Source organism: Acinonyx jubatus, chromosome F2 (genome assembly GCF_027475565.1).
Source record: "Acinonyx jubatus isolate Ajub_Pintada_27869175 chromosome F2, VMU_Ajub_asm_v1.0, whole genome shotgun sequence".
Classification (NCBI taxonomy): domain Eukaryota; kingdom Metazoa; phylum Chordata; class Mammalia; order Carnivora; family Felidae; genus Acinonyx; species Acinonyx jubatus.
In genome coordinates, this window is record NC_069394.1 from 54,611,451 (window position 1) to 54,631,868 (window position 20,418).

The 20,418-nt window shown below is 38.8% G+C and overlaps 1 long non-coding RNA gene across 20 annotated transcripts in view; it reads right to left on the minus strand.

Annotated features, from left to right (window-relative positions):
* Positions 1-15,455: 15,455 nt before the first annotated feature.
* Positions 15,456-20,418, minus strand: part of LOC128312880 (uncharacterized) — a 430,418-nt gene continuing 425,455 nt past the window's right edge. For 19 of the 20 annotated variants that reach the window (XR_008292775.1, XR_008292781.1, XR_008292771.1 and 16 more), the window contains 2 exons: positions 19,095-19,192; positions 15,456-15,915 (listed from right to left, as the gene is read on the minus strand). This is a non-coding gene — a long non-coding RNA (uncharacterized LOC128312880). The remainder of the gene's footprint in view (positions 15,916-19,094; positions 19,193-20,418) is intronic. The other variant, XR_008292782.1, reaches the window with a different exon arrangement.

The window sequence follows — 20,418 nt, forward strand, 5'->3', positions numbered from 1 at the left end:
AATAATTATTAAAAATAAAAGAAATTAAAAACCAAACAAAAAATTAAATAAAGGAAGCTAGATCTTAGGTGAGTTTTTGGTTTGCTTGTTGAGAGAAGCTTGATAGAATAAAGAGAAAGAAAAGGGGAAAAAAGGTATGAAAAAATTTTAAATTAAAAAATTTTATAATGAAATAGAATAAAATGAAATAAAAGAAAATGAAATAAATAAAATGAAATAGAATAAAAGAAGTTTAAAAAGAAGAAAAAAATAAATGTTTCTCTTTCTGTATCTAAGAAAGAGGAAAAAAAGAAAACAATTTAAGCAAAAGCCGGAGCAAAGAAAATGAACAAATAAATGAACCAGCCAACAGAATGAGACCCAAATAAAGTTACATCCAATTTCCCCCAGAACTGAAAATATGAAGCCCTCTATAGTCCATACACTCTGTAGGTGGTCTTCTAGCAGATGTGCTTAGAGGGCACAGTTGGGCAGGGCTTGGTGTAACCGCTTCGTTCTCCACTAGGTGGAGCTTCTTAGCTTATTATTCTGGGGTGGATCAGTGTGGCACCCCTGCACATGCACGTGCACGGGAGGGTGGAGGTGGAAGTGGCCTCACCCAGCTCCCTAGTCTCTGCCATAGGAACTTCGCACTTTCACCAACCTGCAATCAAGCACCCCTCCTTTGTCTCAGGCCTCTGTCCATTCCCTGCCTCTACCCTGCCCATGTCTAAGCTGTCTGCGTGTCAGGCAGCACGTCTCTCCAGAGTTTTATCTCAGATGGAGTTGTGTTTCAAAACCCCACACGTCAGAGACCCCTGCGCCTTGGACCCGTGCTAACTCTCTGGCAGAGGGGTCTCACTGAGCAATAGCTGTGTGCGCAGGCTTGCCCCAGAAAATGTTCACGTGATCATGCAGTGGCAGAGGTTCAGAGATTATGGCAAACCACAACACACAGTTGGCACCGGGTGTCATCGCAATCTGGTGTCTTTGTCCCGATGTCAGCAAAGGTGGCTGCTCTCCAGGGTCTGCTGGGACCTTTGCCTGTGGAGAGGTCTTATGGCCTCTACCAAATGCACTTCAAGACGGAGAACTGTTTCTCCCAGTGTGGTACATGGATCCCTCAGACCCTGCTGCCTGCTTCTCAGGATTTGCCCTGCTTCGTTATCAAGCAACGCCAGCACTGTGTTCCAGAACCTCGGACTCTGCGCTCCACTGTTTGGAGAACTCTGGTGGTATTGAAACCCTTTTCTTTCTTTCTGTCAGTGGTTTTGGGGAACAGATTTCTTGTTCAGAGCCTTGTGAGTGTTTTCACTTATTCTTTCTCTCCAGTTATTTCCAGGGGAGTAGTTTTCTTGCATGATTCCGACGTGCTGCACTCTCCCGTTTCTGTCCTCTCACCACAAAAACAACTCCCTACCCTCTGTAGCTTTTCTCCCAGTTCACCTCTCTGCATGGCATAACCATGGCTCAAGTTATGAAGATCTGATCCTCAGATCAATTTCCTGTGTGTTCAAAATGGTTTGGTGCTGATCTGGCTGCCTTTTAGGGATGAGACAAGCTCAGGTTCTCCATGCTGCTTCACCATCTTAACTCCTCCAGCTTAATTCTTCTTTTTTAAAGTTTATTTATTTTGAGAGAAAGAGGGTGTGTGAGCCAGAGAGGCACAGAGAGAGAGGGAGAGAGAGAATCCCAAGCAGAGCCTGACATGGGGCTTGAGCTCATGAACCTGTGAGATCATGACCTCAGCCAAAATCAATAGTAGGATGCTTAACTGACTGAGCCACCCAGGTACCCCTATTAATTCTTTACAATAATATTTTTATAAACATAGAATAAGAAATTGACATAAAATTTAATCCTAACTATGCGAACAAAATGTAAACATTGTGATTTTTAAAAACCTTTTTTGTATTTTATGTAGAATGGGTAGTTTTTTTCTTAAGAAATTAACTCTGAAATTCACTCCACCTTGTGTTTATGATAGCATTTCAGTAGGTAGGTCTCAAGAAACTTAAAATAGGAAGATTTTTGGCATACGGGGTCAAGTATTGCAGAAGAGTTGAATAATGCACTGGCTGCTACAGAAACACTATCAAAAAGATTTTTTTAATTTTTATTTCTTTATTTCTTCATTTTTAATTTATTTTAATGTTTACTATGTATTTGAGAGAGAGAGAGAGAGAGAGAGAGAGAGAGCATGAATGGGGTGGGGCAGAGAGAGAGGGAGACACAGAATCTGAAGCAGGCTCCAGGCAGCACAGAGCCTGATGTGGGGCTTGAACTCAAGAACTGTGAGATCATGACCTAAGCCGAAGTCGGATGCTTAACCGACTGAGCCACCCAGGCACCCCTCAAAAAGATTTTTTTTTAACGGGAAGACACCCACCTCAAATTTTTCTGGCCTCTGATTATCCTTCAAGAATATTTTAAGATATATCCCCAAAATTATCCTTCTGTTATTCTTTAAGAAATAGCTTTATAAAAATGAATCTTGTTTATAAGTACCTTTATAACCAATTTTGTTAAAGAGACAAATATTGTTTCTTATGTTTAGATTCCTAACCATAAAGTGTCTTCAAAACAAGCCATTATTCATTATATTTTTGTGAAGACAATTTAATGAGAAATATAAAATGAGTTCTCTATTAGAAACTGGCTGACAGATTACCATCATTCTGAACAGACTTGCAACATTTTAGTGTAGTTTGTTTCACAGAATTTGGCCTTTTTCAGCCCTTATGGACGTTATTCAACCCTTATGGACATAATGCGTGGGGGCTGGGTTATATTGAACACATCCTACTTAGCCCAGAGGAGGCATTAGAGTTCTGGAGATGCCACTTAAGTTCCTGGATACTCAGATTCAAGTAAATTGACCTACTTGCAAGGAAGAGGGCCAATATAGGCTTTTATTTCTTTTAGCAGTAAAAGCTTGACTCCTTTCCCGCCTAATTAGATGAATAACTGATTTTATGATCAGTTTGCAGCCTTCTCCCTACAGAGAGCAGTGCCTGAAGCGCACTAATACTCCCATCAGCAATTTTTGTTTCAAGCCTGGAGTTTTAATTTGATGAAAGATGTGCCAAGACGAAGAATCCTGCATCAAGTTTTATACTGCAGAGAGAGCCTGTGTGTGTGTGTGTGTGTGTGTGTGTTTTTAAACTAGAACCCTCATGCATCGCTTTTCACTGTGCGGATGTACATCAGAGTGTGCTGAGCTAGCCATCTAAGGTAAGCAATTCCCTCTGACATGTACAAAGCCTGTGTTTCCTGTTGACTCTGATACAGTGCAGTTCGTGTTCACAGCTGCTACATCGATGGTTTGCAAAATCAAGGAAAGCACGTCAGTGTCAGAGTTAGCATGCACTTCTGGTGGTTCTTGAGGTATATTACCTTCGAAATAAAGTCACCTTCCCAGAAGACACGTCTCTTGGCTCCAGACATCCCAGAACCCAATGGTCCTGACCACCTGGTGATGCGCAAACAGACTGTAGAGTCCCCCATCCTTTGTAGCCTTTGACAAATACTTTTAATAGTCAATTAACAGGGGTTAATTGTCTTGCTCAACAAGTACGGAATGTTTAACATTTTTAGTAATGAAAGATTGATTCAGGATCTATTTTCAATTTTGAAAAACGCTCAAGGAAGAGATTCCCCAAGAAAAAATGGGGAGACAATATAAATAAGAGGCCAGCCACCCACAGCAAATTCACGAAGTTAATTGTGGGGGAAGGCTGGATCAGGCAGTTTCTATGAATATACTAGTCACAAGATGGTGATAACATGTGGGAAATGGCTCTCCAGTTCAATTCTTGTTTTCTTTTAGATTTTCGTAGCTTTCTGAGTTTTCAGTCAATACTACCGCTGACTAAACAGAGAGACAGTACATTTTATGGAAGTAACCTAAACCATGACCAACCAATTTTGTTTCAGTCAGAAGGATGTGCCAGCCAGCAGAATGACAAAGCCTGTCACAGTAGAGAGAGGATAAAGGTAATCTCTTCCAGGACTTTCTGAACTGAAAAAAATAATAGATGCTTGATCTTTCTCTGAATCTGATATTATAAATTTCATCTCTGTTTACTACTGTTGTATATGAAAATCGTCGAGAAACGCAATAAAAGAGGTACCATGAAGGTCAGAGTTTGGTATTCATGTCCTTCTCACATGTTATTTCAGTTGGATGTTTTGTTTTCCTGCAGTTTTCAGAACTGATTATAGAGCAGTGAAGGCAAGCTACTATGTTGCAACGGTTGAGAGTTTTAGAAACATTCTAAGAGAAACAAACTGGAAAGCTACAATATATTGAGGGTGTTATTGGTCACATTAGGTATGCATCCAATGTGTGTGACACAGGGGGGCTTGCCAGTAGGTGACAGATATCTCAGTTTACCGGCTGGTCTGAATATTCTGGTTAAACTTGCAACTGTAATATAGAATCTGTTGTGCATGGATGCTGTAAATGCAATGAATGTGAAACAAAGTGAGTACTGTTACAAAATTATTGTACACAGACAGACAGAAAGACACACATACGCATTCACAAGCAGTGTTTGGGTACCTTTTGATTTCATTTCCCTCCTAAGAATTTCCAGAGATCCTGACCTCATTACTTTTCACCTGAACTTTTGCAATAGCCTCTTCAATTACTTCCCAGCTCCTAGCCCACCTTCCACAGCATGCAAAAATTACTATCACTAGAAGAGATTTAATCCCGTTACTTAAAGTCTTCAAACCAAAATCTACATTCATAACTGTGGTATATTTAAGCCAGGCAAGGACATTTTGCTGCTTCTACTAAGTTAATAATTTATTATTCTTTCCAACCAATAGTCTTAATATGTGTTTATGGATTATTTATGTATAAGGAGGCTGAGCGTCCACGTGAAAAGGGGGAGAAGAAAGCACTTAGCCTCCTTGCAATTATCACCCTCAGTTCAGCTCTGGTTCCAAACTTGTATACCTTATTCTGTCAAAAGAAAGTCCAATTATCAACCAGCCTGACATTTTGTAAGAGGGAATTAGAAGGCAGCATGGCTGCCTGGGTGAGAGTCTCCCTTTTCACATATACTACCTGCATGAGTTTTGCTAAACTCACATGTAATAATTTCACTCCTATGTGCTTGCCCAGGAAAATGAAAACATATGTTCACAAAAGGGCTTCTATAAAAATATTAATAGCCATATTATTTATAATTGCACCAAACTGGAAAATAAAGTCCTAATGTTTCTCAGCAGGAAAATGAATAAACAAATTGCCATGCATTCACACAATGGAATACTACTCAGTAATAAAAAGAACAAAGCAACATGGATAAATCTCAAAAAGGGGACATTAAATGAAAGAAACTAGGTGCAATATATATATATATATATATATATATATATATATATATATATACACACACACACACACACACACACATACATATATACATATATATTATTGTATACATTCTTTTATATCAAACAAAATACAGTCAGAACTACTTTATAGTGAAAGGACAGCTAGTGTGTGTGAGCAAGAACTAACTAGAAGGGGCACAATGGAACTTCCTTGAAGATGGAGATTTTCTTAATCTTGTGGTGGGAACAGATTTCACAGGCATAAACAGTTGTCAAATCTATCCAAGTGAACACATAAGGTGCAGGTGCTTCATTTTATGTTAACTGTATCTCAGAAAAAAGGCAGTTATGAGCCATTTATTGTTGCTTGAAGGTATTCCTTTGGGGTATCATCCCTTGTCCCAAGGAGCTAATCAGTTTTCTCTGCTAACACATTCAGATTTTTTTTTTCTGAGACGAATCTCAGTAAATATGCTTTTCTGTAACATTTTTAAGGGACTATATGTCAGACTCTGGGCTAAACTCTTCCTCACCCAGACATACATTCATTTAATACTCAAAATCCTATGAGTTAGGCTCTATATTCCCAATTCACATGAGTTAATATGAGGGTAGAGCAATGATGTAGATTAGCAAAAATTACACAGGTATAATTTCCAATAAATTACTAGCACCCAGTGAGTTTTCACAGCTCCATGTAAATGAACACATCGAGCAACTACCCAGTTAGTGCAGCCCTAATGTGGCCCACGTAGCTGAGGACACCAACTAACTCATCCCAGCCTGCCATTCTAGTTTCATCTCTGACATCGCTCACTACAAAACCTGTATTCATTTCAGCCACAAAGAACTGATACTTCCTGGGCATATCTTTGCAATTTATCCTGTGTTGCATACAGAGCATGACTGCCTGGGGGTAATTTCCCCTTTCACATTCACTACCTGTGTGAGTTTTGCTAACCTACATCATTGCTCTACCCTCATTTTAACTCATGTGAATTGGGAATATAGAACCTAGCCCATAGGATTTTGAGTATTAAATGAATGTGTGTCTGGATGGGGAGGGGTTTAGCACAGAGTGCGACATATAGTCCCTTAAAAGTGTTAGTTATTAAGGGGTCTCTGGGTGGCTCAGTAGGTTGAGCATTGGACTTTGGCTCAGGTCATGATCTCACGGTTCATGAGTTCAGGCCCTGCGTCGGGCTCTGTGCTGACAGCTCGGAGCTTGGAGCCTGCTTTACATTCTGTGTCTCCCTCTCACTCTTCCCCTCCCCTGTTCACACTCTGTCTCTCTCTCTCTCTCTACCTCTTAAAAGTAAATCAACATTAAAATTTTTTTAAAGTGTTAGTTATTACTATTTCAATAATATTATTTGTGCTTTCATACATTTGTTCTTATTTTAGAATTTATTATTTATTATTTTCCATCTCATTTACTTTATTCTAAACGATTATCTTCTTAGCTTGGTTTCTTAAAAAAGGGAACTTACCCTTTTTTTTTAAACAAAAGCGAAGTTTGCATGGAACATGGAATCATGCAAATGGAATCATATTCATGGAAAGTGTTTTGAGATATTCTTGATTAACTTTTTTAATTCACAGGACAAGGTTAAGATTACTATGAAAGCTGATATTCGGTTTCCTGGAGTTCTGTTCACATTACGCCTTCATGCTAAGATTGTCATTTCTTGAAATACTCATTTCTTGTATTTATTTTAGTATTACTGTTAATGGCACAACTGAGAGAATGAAATGCCGGGTGAAAATTTGCTTTGTCACTCTGGCGGCTGAATCAACAGTCCGTCTGCTCACAATTTTTCCAAGATCTCAGTGTATAGATTTTCTCCTCTGTCTGCTTTCTCCCCTCCGTCTCTCTCATGCAGAACTTTGTTTGTCTGTTTATTTTGAGAATATTTATTTTGCAATATAATGGACAAATATCTTAGTGGTAACCATTTCGTATGGAAGCTTAGAGGAAATTTGGGGTTGCCTGTTGCTTTTTGTTCCTTTCTGTGTGTGTAACCATTTTATTGTGATACAGTTTATATACCATTCCTTTGAAGTACACGAGTGAATGGCTTTTAGTATATTTATAGACCTATGCATCCATCTCCACAATAGTTTTAGAAAATTGTCATCACACGCCCTAGAAACCCTGTTCCCATTAAATATCACTCTTCATTTCTCACCAATATCCTACCCCCAGCCCGAGACCACCACTAACCTACCTTTGGTCTCTAGCTCTGCCTATTTTGGACACTTCGTATAAATAGTAATCATATCATAGAAGTGTTCTTTAAATTGAATATGGTTTCTTGCACTTAACATAATGTTTTCAAAGTTCTTTTCATATTGTCGTATGTATCAGTACTTTTTATGGCTCAATATCCCATCACATGTAGATGCCACATTTTATTGATCCATTCCTCAGTTAATGGGTGTTTGAGTACTTTCTAGTTTTTGGCTATTCTGACTAAGGCTGCTATGACATTTGTGTACATAAATTTTGGTGTGGACATACGTTTTCATTTCTCTTGAATATATAAGTAGGAGTGAAATTGCTGAGTCATATGGTAATTCCCTCTGCTCAAATTCCCTACCTCTAGAATACATGGTCATCCTTCAAAACCCATCCTTATTGTCACTTCTCCCTTCTCCCAACAAGAGTCAGTAAATCATTGCATTTACCTGCTTTCATAACACTTTACACATAAATGTATTGAGGGTTTTCTTATTGCGGCTATAATTGTTAGTTAATAAATCTGTCTTCTCACCCACTGTGAGTCTCTGTGGGAGAAAATAAATTTTGTTCATCTTTTTTTTTCCCCCAGTAACTAGCTCCTAGTTTTCAATGAATGGTCAAATAATTAACTGAGCATAAATGAATAATTTGTGCCTTAGTCCAGTTTAATAGTTTTTCTCCTCTGTCTTCGTTTTACAAACAAAGAAATTGGAGGTGAGAGAGAGTGATAGGATATTCATAAGTAGTTCAAAAGCAGTTCATAAGAAGTTAACCTGAATTTTATTTATTTAAAAAAATTTTTTTTAACGTTTATTTATTTTTGAGACAGAGAGAGACAGAGCATGAACGGGGGAGGGTCAGAGAGAGGGAGACACAGAATCTGAAACAGGGTCCAGGCTCCGAGCTGTCAGCACAGAGCCTGACACGGGGCTCGAACTCATGGACCGTGAGATCATGACCCGAGCCGAAGTTGGCCGCTTAACTGACTGAGCCACCCAGGCGCCCCTATTTATTTATTTTTAAAGTTTATTGATTTTTGAGAGACAGAGGGAATGAGAGGGGGAGGGAAGACAGAGAAAGGGAGAGAGAGAATCCCAAGAAGGCTCTGCACTGTGAGCATGGAGCCTGCTGCGGGTCTTGAACTCACCACCCAAGCCATGAGATCATGACCTGAGCCGAAACCAAGAGTCAGACACAACCGACTGAGCCACCCCAGTGCCCCTAAACCTGAATTTTAAGACAGTTGTGGCTTCTAATATCTGTGCTTTTTTTTTACTATGTTATTTGCTGCACGATAAATCTTTTGTGAATGAGTAGGTGAGTAAATATGCTACTATAAAGATTATTTTTGTTTTAAATAGATCCCTTGACAATATGCAGTTTTAAGTCTCTCTGTTGTGCATCTTCAGTATTATGCTATGTTGGCCTGGGGATATATTTAGGAAGGAGAATTTTGCATGACACCCTTCAAATCACACTTGAAGGAATTTAGGAGCAATGTTTGTCCCAAAACACACTGCCTCTTAATGCTAAGCTGCATGGCATTTGTATGGACTAGCACATTAGGCTCATATAAAAAATTCCATAGCATTCTAGGCTTTAACATACAGTGAGTTTTAAAGTGCTTCATATATTTATTATTATCACAAAAGCACATTGGATCTCCTGATTTGAGTGGGTTACAACAGTCTATTTGAAAATGCACGCTAATGATAGCTTTGTTGTGTGTAGAAATTCATGTGGAACACCCTCACTGTTGAACTGCAAAGCACTCCCAAGTTATAAACATCAAACTAGAGCAAACACTTTTTTAAAAGTGACAATGAAGTCACTGACAACTTTAAACAAGAAACATTTATTATCTCACAGTTCTGGAGGTCACAAGTCTGAAATGGCCGTCCACGGGCTAACACCAAGGTGTTGGCAGAGCTGTGTTCCTTCTGGAGGTTCTAGGGGTTAATCAATTCTTTTGCCTTTTTCAGATGCTATAGGCCAACTATGTTTCTTGGCCGGTATCCCCTTCTACTATTTTCCAAGTCGGAATCACAGCACTTCTAAATCTCTCTTTGCTTTAGTTGCTTTCTTCCTTTACTTCATAAAATCTCCAATGATTACATTGACATTGTTGGTGTGCCTATCATAGTAGGATAGGAGCAAATATTAGCAATTTCTGTCTTCTTATGATATTAGGTTGGCCATCAGATGCACAGAAGAAAACTGATTAAATACTCTGATGATTGGATACACCGTTGCAAGACACGCCAGAATATTAGCTTTGGTGAAATTCTTTTATGAGCTTATTCTCTTAAGACTGTAAACTTCAGAGTCAAATAATGGGTGGCTTTTCCTCACCCATGAATCCAGAGCTATAATTTGTAAAGATGCCTTATTAACCAGCTGTTTTTACAGAACGTGGCTTGATGATACTAAATAGTTGGCTCCCTTCCTTTTCACTTCTTGATATTAATATTTCAGGCATATTTATGAAGGTGTTCTTGAACAGCTGGTGGTCTGAAACATCTCTAACTCAAATTTCAAATTTGTTTTGAAGTCTGCATATATATTTTAATATTTGAGGTGGAACAAGAAGAAAGCCAGAGAGAAAGGAGAAAGTTACAGGACATCTATAAAACATAGGGAACTCCAGGGTCTCTAGGAACTTGGAGAAATTGAAAAATAGTTCAGTCTCTAGAATATTGTATAATTCAAGAAGGATTTCAAGCATGTGAGAATATTAAAGAAGCGTTATAATGCACATTTCAAAAATAAGGACGTTTGTAAAAAAGATAATTTTATCTCCTAACACATTTCAATCATGAAGAGAAGGATTATAGGCCTTCTCTGCTCATTGGAAAGGATAGTGATGACAATGAGTGATGTTTGCCTCGGGTGGGGAAACAAGGGACTGGAGTCATATGGATCACACATTTGCTCCCCCTTTATTTAATACTTTGTTTGGATCCTTCTGAAGGAACATAATAAAAAATATTAGGCTTTGTTGAAAACATGTAGAAAATGTATTTTGAACATTATTTCTATTTTATTAGTGCCACTAAAAAAATAAAGAGTGGGTTCTTCTGTTCTTCCAAGGAAGTTGACAAGTATTTTGCCAAAAATGCATTCTATTAAATGCATTCATAAAGATCATGGGAGAGGTATATTACCTCTTCTTATTATCATTGCTAAAATTATTTTATTAGGGCTACAGAAAATAATAAAGCCAGCTTTTTCCTGATATGATTTTGTAAGGGCAAAGGACAACATGTTTCATTTTTAAAATATAACAATAAAAACCAAAAAGCATAAACTGAAAAGGAAGAAAAACAGGCAAAACATTCTGGGGGGGGGAGGGAGCGGGCACCAGAATACATTTCATGATAGTTTAAAATCATGAAAAAGAGGATATCAAGTACAGCTCTGGGATAATATAAAAAAAAAATACATGAAGGGCGCCTGAGTAGTTCAGTCAGTTGAGCGTCCGACTTCGGCTCAGGTCATGATCTCCCAGTTGGTGAGTTCGAGCCCCACTTCAGGTTTTGTGCTGACAGCTCAGAGTCTGGAGCCTGCTTCAGATTCTGTCTCCCTCTCTCTCCCTCTGCAACCCCCACTTAGTCTCTCTCTGTCTCAAAAATAATAAAATTTTAAAAAATACATGAAAAATCAAAATACATGAAAAAATTTAAAACATGAAAGATCATGAAAAGGCATAAATAATTTAGGAAATGAATTTTGAAAAATCACAAATGTTTTAAAGTTTATTAATTACACAGATGTCAGGAATGACATAGAGTATTTAGCAACAATACTATTCACAGATATCAAAATTTTGTATATCAAAGTGCAAATTAGGAGGCAAGGGAATGCATTTACTTACAAAGAATAAATCAAAAACATTTTCTTGGAACAGCGTATTCTCAGAATAATGTGATGGAGCCTCGATATTAATGTGAGGTAAATGGGACAAAATAGTGGTGGTCTGCTTCCAGAAAAGGCTACTGAAGGTCCTATCAAGGGGACAAGTGTGCAGAGAACAAGAGGCATAAAAACACAGGACACGTGACTATTTGAAGCAGGAACAGAGAAACCTATTAAACTGTTTCGGTTTTTTTTTTTTTTTTTTTTTTACCAAGAATCAACTTGGCTTTATTTTCAAGAACATTTTGCAAAGTTTTGCTTGGGTCTGTCTTTGTTTTACTTTCAAAAAGTATATACTCTTATTTTTGGACTGCTGGACAGGTATGCTTGGATATTAGGTCTGGGAGCAGTGATGGGCTGCTAAACTAGCTCTGGAGAAAACAGATGCACAAAATGAAAACAACCCCAAGTTATAGAATTCGCCAGTTTAGGTGGTGTAAATTCTTCCACCATGGCTGATTTACAGCTACCAGTGTGATGTCACTGAAGGTGAAATTTGGAAGAGAAGCACAGAACTGGTTCTAGCCAGCTTCAGCAAAGCATTATTTGGAATGATACTGACTTTGTTTTCTAAAATGTGTCTGCATAACTATTGAGAATCATATTAGGAACCCTTTTCTTCTCACTTTGTGCACTTCCAAAAACCTTGAGTGAAGACAAAGCAGTAGCAAGCATATCATAGGCAGTCAAAACAAGTATAAAAATCCATTTTATACTTAAAGGATTAAAATTAGAAAATCTTTGTTATCTTCTGTACCAGTTCTGTGCCTCTGGTAACCAACTCCAACATAGAATTAGAAGTCTTTGAGACTTATTGGTGGGTGGGAGTACATCTCAAACTAAAGGGAAAGGAGTAGAGTAGGTATGGAGAGCCTTCAGACCATCATGCAAGTCTATTGTCTTAGGAAGGAAAGAAGTTAAGAAGAATTGGGTAGGAAAAGCCTCAGACTACAACACAGCTCTGACAAAGTCTTGGCCAAGACACCCAATGGGGAGCCCCAGAGCCTAGATTAACCATTAATGGCATCTCTTATGGGCTGGAATGGCCCATCTGTAGTTCCCACTCTGGGTTCAGTCATTGGCTAAAAACAGCCCATGCCTAGAGTAGCTTATTATGGCAGATACTTGCGATAGGCTGTCTTTGAAGGGACATCTGAATGGCATTCCTACAGGGCTGCCATACCCTCTTCCTCTAAGATGCAAAAATTACAAGGTCGATGGGACAGAGCTTTTTATCTTCTTTGTTCATTGATATATTGCCAGCACCTCAAATAATAAGTGGCATATAGTGGGTGCTTCATAAATATTCACTGAATTAATTAATTATAGACCATATTGTATAGCATAAACATGATTGAGTTGCATTTAGTTACTGCATTATAGAGATAACATATGTGTCTTCTGTCCTTGAAAAACGAACTCACCATTTCTTAGGAAACTAGTTACACCATTAAAGCATCACTGTAATATTGTTTAAAGCCTATAACAGACTTACGAAGAACTTCTTGAAGAATGAGAGAGAAAGAGAAGTCAGGAGAAGCTTCACACTGCAAGTGACTTTGTCTGATTTTTTAAATTATTTATTATTATCATTTTTAAAATTTATTTATTTTAATTCAAGTTAGTTAATGTACAGCGTAGTATTGGCTTCAGGAGTGGAAGTCAGTGATTCATCACTTACATGCAACACCCAGTGCTCATACCAGTCTTTAATAGTTTCATGAGATTTATTTTAAAGAGAGAGAGTGTGTGTGAGCAGGGGAGAGGGGCAGAGGGAGACAAAGAATTCCACACTCGGGGCGTAGTCCAATGCAGAACTTGATCCCACTGCTCTGGGATCATGACACGAGCCCAAATCAAGAGTCAGGGCGCTCAAATGACTGAGCCACCCAGATGCCCCAGTTTCATGAGATTTAGATACATGGATTTTTTTTTCTGAAGTGAAGGAAGAAGACTCAGTCTAAAACACTGCAAACGACCAGAAGCCCAGCCAACCAAGTTAATGGATCTCACAGTCTAGAACCAAGAGAAATCCTGAAGTTATTTGCTACAATGTGTGTTTATTTCAGTAAAGGAAGTCTTTTGGACACTTACAAGATTCCATTCCTCCTACAGCTTCAGTTCAGTTAAACCTACATTTGCTGGAAGCACCCCTGGTCAAGGGAAAAGATTTATGCATCTTACTTCTATGGGGAGAAAATAAATTAGGGAAAATTAAGAAGCAGAAGCTTATTCTGTCCATCTATCCATACATTTTTTTTTTGTCTCCTCAACTATTAAATGCCATGTTGGAAGGTGTATTTTCATGTTTCAAATAAAAAATTCTACTATGGTGTTAATGTGGTTATGGGACTTCTTCCTGATTCTCTCTGTGCCATCTGTCCCTACCCTCGCTTATTCTCGGTTGTCAGGTATTTAGTAGTGACATTGGGAGGCAAAAAGTGAGGCTTCTATCTGGCCCAGCTGCTCGGGGTCAGAGTCACTGCAAGATGTAAGTTTTTCTATTCAATTATAACTGGGTTACTAGCATTTTCGCATTCATTTCATGGGTTTGTTCACTCATCCATTTGCTCAAGAAATATTCTGTTTATAACTTCTGGACTGGGAGAAAGATTGCTAGAGGATCATAAAAGAAGTAATTTTTTAAAATGCTGGTACTGAAAATTTTGTGATCATTAAGCAAGATATTTTGGAATTACAGTGGTTACAAGTATGGAAAATGACCAGGGCGAGGCTGTGGAAGGAAACATCTGTAGGGGAGTAGAGGTCTGCCATTGGTTGTGACGCCTTTGAGGAACTAGAAGCCAGGGAGTTGGATGGTTGTCACCTGGGGGCTGAATTCTGCCAGGATTACGGTAGAGCATGGAATCAACACAAAGTCTACATCAGGTGCAGAAGTAGGAGTCAGCTATGGATGAGGAGTGTTCACTGAGGTCTGTAGATGAGACCAAGAAAGAGGGGGAAAAGGATGGTATGTCCAGATGAGATATTCCTCAAAAATGATTGCTTTCGAGAGTTGGGAGCGATGATCAAGAAACAGTGGTCGAGATTGAGAAGGACCTAGATCACCCCTCCTGATTTCGAGGACTGGAAGAGAGAGCACCACCACGTGAGGAGACTGCAAAGGAAGCACATCCTTGGTGCAGGGCCAGGTATCAGAGTAAGACTAAGAAGTACGAAAACTGAAGTAACCCAACTTCGGTTGTGAGAAGTCCAAAGTTATTTAGCCAGTGGAAATAGTAGAAAAAACTCGATTTTAATTTAGTCTTCTTTTTTTTTCTTTTTATTTTTTTTTAACTTAGTCTTATTCTTATTCACAGGCTGCACCTCCTCTGCCTTCACTGAAGTCTGAGAGTTGGAAATGGTCAGGATTCATTATAGATTGTGGCCACAGTTACATTTGAGAGCAGAACTCATTTTGCCTCCCTTCTTATCCATGAACACTGGAATAAGAAATCAGAGTAGGCCAAATAGAAATAGGAAAGCAGGGCTAATGGGAACAATAATATACTCATTTCTCCTTTCTCTTACTATGGTTTTATACACCTGAGATGGATACCTGTATTTTCTCTCTCTCTCTCTCTCTCTCTCTCTTTCTCTCTCTCTCTCTCTGGCAGGGGATGGGGTAGTGGGTATAGGAGAATACGAAAATTACATAAACTTGGTTCCTGCTATCCTAGTTTGTGAAGCAATTTCTCTCTGCGTTGGTCATGCAAGGAACTTCTTGAAAACCATTTGCCAAGTTGTTTTAGAGATTAAAATGAGTGTTTTTCTTATCATTCACCAGAATATGGGAAAGCTAGTAGTTTTCAGGTTATGTTTGAGGAAAAGTGTAAAATAGTCTTCCTCCGATCAGTCTTTTTTTCACACTTTTTCTGTCTTTGGATGCCACTGCCCTTTCCAAGAACCCCATATCTTGCGGCTGCCCTTGGATGCCTAATCCCACTGCAGTGATCCACCCAATACACTGACCTCGTTCTTTCCATTCAGTCAGAGTCGTACCTACACAGTGACCCATTTTTTTGATTATGTGCCTGTGTTATCCTCACAGGGTTTTTAGCTGAGACATTTAAATTCAAATGAAGGAATTTTCTAGCAATCAAAGTGTTAGGGAAACAGGATAATATTCCTTAAGTTAGAACATGCAGACAATTGCTTACCACATACTGCAGCCTCCAGTAGGATTTGTCGTTACATAGGATTTGTCCTTTATAGAGTGAAGCCAAAGCCCCTAAACTTCATGATTACAGAATTATTGACAAAAGCCCAGAAATCAAGGAATCACACAAAATACTTGCTGAAATCTGCTAGACAAAATGTGCCATTCTCTATCCATGCTATTTGGCTAGGGCATTACTCACCAGAGTAAACCTTGGATGTAAGATCCAGTCAACAGCGTATCTCAGACACAAGAGGCAGAGTTCTTGTCGCTATGGAGACAACAGAAAGAGAAGACCATGTCACTGTCCTTGAAGACTTCTGCTACAACAGAAATGAGTAAGAATATAAAACCTTGCTCGTACCCTCAACACCAAGTCCATATGAATGTAGTGAAAAGTGTACTACGTGAAGGCATAGCTGAGCAAAAGGTGATTTTTCAGGACATGTAGCTGGCTACTTACCATCGTGTCTGTATTAATTTTCTTCTAAAATCCACCCTCTTTAACTAAATGTGGTGGCATTTATTCCCTCTGAAGTAGTTTGGATATTGAATAAAGAGTTATAATAACTATAGTTCAATTCGTGTGTTGGTATTAAAGAACAGAAACATCATTCACGTATACATTCATTTACACATCCATTCATCCATACTTTATTAATTATATTTTCAACTAATTTTTATTCAGGGATCAGCATGGGTCAGCCTTTGATAACAATGGTAAATGATATGTAGTTCTTCCCCTTAAAAGATACCCAAATCTAATTTATCAATGAGTGAAGGCACTAACTACAATTATAAGAAGAGAGACTGTGGAGTCTAGTATGCTAGTAGTATAAACTTGACCAGTTAAGTTAGATGCTTTATAATTAAGTTTATTGTAGGTGATACGGGTATTTCTGAGAATAAAAAAATATATACACACACGCAAAAACACACACACATTCACCTGCGGAAAAATAATAACTCTTACTGATAACATTAGGAACTCCAGAAAGCTGACTGTCAGAGAAAACCAGAGCTGGATAGTAGTTAAAGGGATGGAAGCAGATTTTAATCAGAAACTATTGCAGTAGAGGAAGAGAGACCTCAGTATACAACTGGGCTCAATCCAGAGCCCTGAATGGACTAGTGGAGATTTCTAATCAAGGAGTAGAGTGAATGGAAAATTACTAAAAGTAGACATTAGGGGTAAAGGTGGGATTCTGGATAAACTGACTTAACAGGATTCTTGCTGAAGGCTGCCAAGGTGATTAGATGCCATCTGGGGGATGATGGAGATGAAGAATTTGATCAGATATCAATGGCGATCAGATATCAAGGGTGAGAATTCTGGCTAAGTCAACTTGGGAGGATTCTTTCTAAGACCAGGCAATGCAAAGACGAACAGGGAAGTCCAACAGTAGGGATCTAGAAGATGGCTCAGAATATGAAATTTGGTCAAGAAGAGACAGTCTTTGTCATGACACAGCTCCAAATGGTGCCCATAACTGTGCAACTTAACCTAGGTGGAAGAATGAGAAAAAATCAGGACACTTGCTGGTATAGAAGAATTGATGGGGTTTTCAGAGGCTTAGATTTTAGTACTGACCTTTATGTTAATAGTAAGCAAATCCACCTGTTTAAACCTCTCTGGCACTTAGTTTCTTTATTTGTAAAATTCAAGGATAGGACTCAGCGGTATTGAAAGAAATCTAAGATGACAATAGAACAGCTCCCAAGTAGTCTGTCGTGGCAGGGTGATATCAAAAGGCCATAGCAGATCTCTCTCTATGTATATATTGTACTCTTTACAGGGGAAGCTCTCATTTCTCCTTCATGGATCTGCATTTCATGTGTTCTTAGCCTGGTTACACCCATCATTCAGTCAACGAGGTCACTCAATGAACACTGAGAGTCCACTCTGTCCCAGACCTATGGCTAGGGACTGTGCTCCCGGATCTCACATTAGCTGGCACTCACTCATTCTCCTGAGAATCATCTTTCCTTCTGGTCAGATTAACATGTTTCTCTGGTTAGAAGAAGCCCTCCAAAGACAGTTCAGTGTATAAACAGGGAAGTGAATGCCTGTTTCCGCAGGGCATTTGGCTTAAAAATAGTTTTGATAAAAAGAGACTAATAGTGTAATTACCCAGTCTTTATGCTCAGAGCACCTTGAAGAAGGAGTCTGAGATGATTTTGGAGATGAGAACTCCCCTTCCTTTTCATGAACTGGGTTAAGTACAGGAACACCACAAATGCTTATGTGCAAGAGGATATGGTACAAAGAACTCTTTCTGAAAACAGTCTTTGAGGTGGACGCCTGAACCATCCAACTGTGTGTCTCCGTGGAATGCACGGTGCTATGAATTGAACTGCGCCCCTCCAAATTCATGTGTTGACGTTCTAACCCCCAAACCTCACACTGTGACTTTAGTGGAAAACAGAATCATTGCAGATATAATCAGTTGTGATGAGGTCATAACAGTGGGCCCTCATCTAACATGACGGGTATCCTCCTTATAAGGGAGAAGTGTGGACACAGAGAAATATACGCAGGGACAATACCATATGAAGATGCAGGAAGAGATCTACAAGCCAAAAACACAAAATGAAACAAAACAAATAAACAAAACCCAACCACCCAAGATTTCCGGCAAACCACAAGAAGGTAAGAGAAAAGCAAGGGACAGATTTCCCCCCACAATTTGCAGAAGGAACAAACTCTAGCAAAACTTGAGCTTGTACTTCTAGCCTCCAGAACTGTGAGACAATAAATTCTTGTTGTTTAGGCCACCCATTCTGTGGTGCTTTTTATTGCAGCCCCAGAAAAAAAAAATATCCATCAATGGGGCAGAAAACATTGCACTGACATTTCTCTGAGAATTGTTATGTGCAAGAGGCTTAGGGCAAGTTGGGACACATTTAGGACATTTATTACCTTACTCCCAGGGGTGGAAGCTTACTATAAAAGAAACATAAACTTAAATGTACATCTAGAAAATAAAAAGATATAATACAGGTTTTCCTCTTAAAACATATTTTGACAAAATCTTTTTAAAAAGGTATTGAAAAAAAAACAGATTTATATGACTTTCCGGGAGAGAAAGACACAGAGGAAATATAGAGGAAATAAAAGATACAAAGAATGAGCAAGTGCTCTCAAATGCTGCAGTTCATTCGGGAAAAGTATAGCTGCATAGAATGTTCAGTAGAGAAAGAGAATGGTATACCCACACGCACACACACACACATTTTCTCATGTTATGATCTCTACAATTTTCTAGAAAATCAGAATCACGTTTAATTTGAAGTTGTGTTTATTTGTTTGTTTGTTTGTTTGTTTACCACTGTACAGATCAGGGATTCTCACAAATAGTTTGAAAAAACAATCTTAGGGATATGGGGGAATTTGGGTGGATTGGAAGTTTACTTTTACAATCCCAAATTACAGAGCTGTGGATGACTTACTCTCCTGGTCACACTGATTCAATAACTTTCCAGCTCCTGGGGACTCTTCAGTCTCTTCCCCTCGTCCTTTTGCTTTCTTGAGTGGGCTACTAAATGAACTGAAAAAGAGAGATGAAATATGTTGTGTTTCTTTTAAGCTTTTCAGTTATTTTCATATTTGTAAGTAAAATATGAATAGGTCTTTTGCTTTTCCGCTCTTTGCCATTTTCTTTGACTAGCCTGAGGCATCCCTTTGGTCTGAGGCGATGAGATGGGCACAAGAGTGGGAATAAATTGCCACAATGAGGTTGAAAAGCATTCAACACAGGTTTTGCAATATTTGACAATAGACTTGAAGGCTTTTTCATATAAGGAAAAGGTCTTCTCTTTCCTCTTAGCGCAGAGCTCCGTACCTTCTCACACTGATGTGTTAAGAATGAGTAACAGACTAAAAAAAATATTGATTTCCTCAGAACTTCTGGGGGTTTAAAGTAAGGCCTGGGGCCAGGAATGTGGACAGGCCATGCTTGCTGGGGTCAGGCCTTCAGTTCCTCACCACCACAAGAGAACCAGGAGCTGACAGAAGCCGCCGGCTGTCTCCCAGATGAGCAGCAACCAGCGGAACAAAACATCACCATGGAAACCAAAGGAATCAGAGGACAACAGGAGGATGCAAGATTTCCTTTACTTATGAGGTCATGTGAGCCACAACCTCCACCAGGAGAAAAAGATGTAAATTCTGAGTGGCTGCATATTTTGTTTAAAAGCATTACATTATTGCATCAGGCTGTACTGCACTAATTAAAGGCGATCTTCTTCCTTTACTACCCAAGGTTCAGGGGACTTTGAGGAATATAAGATTGGTCTCAAGGAATGAAGGCAGATTCTCTTTGCACATCCATGTTACAGTGTGAGTACAGTTGCTATTCAGATTAATTCTATTAACTTTTGCTTGGTTTTCTGACTGATGTACAGGATAAGATGAATTAAGAAATCCACACTGATGACCAATGCGGAGGGGATCTGAACAGGAACATTCTGTGCCCTCCCACTGACCAGCTCTCTTCACTTCTTAAGGGAACTGAGAATCTATGGGTGGTTTTGCAATTAAGAGGGGCTGTGGGTCTCTGCAGAAATCTTTCTTCTCAGGTTTAATATAATTATGAGCACTAATATTTCAGCCCTGTTGGTTACTGGGTAGAGTGAAGACAATGAGGTTACTCAAAGAAACTTGATGATAATGCAGGTAATATTGTTTCTCAAATAATAACCTAGGGAGAGTTTCTTTTTATTCTAACCTGTTATAGACATGGTGCTTCTATAAAATACAATAAAAATGAGTCGC